The sequence below is a fragment of the Salvelinus sp. IW2-2015 genome, linkage group LG9, assembly GCF_002910315.2.
Source record: "Salvelinus sp. IW2-2015 linkage group LG9, ASM291031v2, whole genome shotgun sequence".
Classification (NCBI taxonomy): domain Eukaryota; kingdom Metazoa; phylum Chordata; class Actinopteri; order Salmoniformes; family Salmonidae; genus Salvelinus; species Salvelinus sp. IW2-2015.
Genome location: NC_036849.1, coordinates 24,647,613 through 24,648,211, shown reverse-complemented (window position 1 = coordinate 24,648,211; position 599 = coordinate 24,647,613). Strand labels below are relative to the sequence as shown.

The window sequence follows — 599 nt, the reverse complement described above, 5'->3', positions numbered from 1 at the left end:
AGAGCAAATATAAGGGACAATGAATGAACTGTGTGACAGAAACTTGCTGAGACTCTATGGCCAGACTCAACATGATAATGCTGAGCTTTTCACTGGTGTTTTTCAACAGCCATATAAGCTCTCAACAGCTGATGTCAACAGTGCTACACAAAATATAACGTTATGAGCTATTTCTTCCTCTGGCTGTGGTGAGTGAGGGAGTCGCCCCCCGCCAAACACACACATACACAACACAAACACTGTGCCCATCTACAGCTGTCTGACTCTCTCTAAGGCCTCTCTCAGCCGAGATGACAGCAACAGCACTTCCTCCCTCAAGGCCCCTCGTGAGACCGGTGCCTGGGTCCCTGAAGCCAGTCTGAGACTCGCCCGCCCCTCTGTGTTGTTACGAGGGGCCTCCTGGCCTGCCTCGGCCTCCTGGCCTGCCAGCTTATGGGAATTACACCATGGGGAAATTCCACAGATGTAAAAGAAGCTTGTGGAGCCTTGCAGTACTGGAAGGATAAGGAAGAACTGTTCTCCCTATGTTCATACCGCCTTACCACATTAATACTGTATACTGCAGTATAACTGCGTGTATATGTGTGTGTGTGTGTGTG

The 599-nt window shown here is 49.6% G+C and overlaps 1 protein-coding gene across 8 annotated transcripts in view; it reads right to left on the bottom strand.

The window, feature by feature from the left end:
* Positions 1-599, bottom strand: part of LOC111968857 (myelin transcription factor 1-like protein) — a 204,474-nt gene that overhangs the window by 91,048 nt on the left and 112,827 nt on the right. The window lies entirely within an intron of this gene.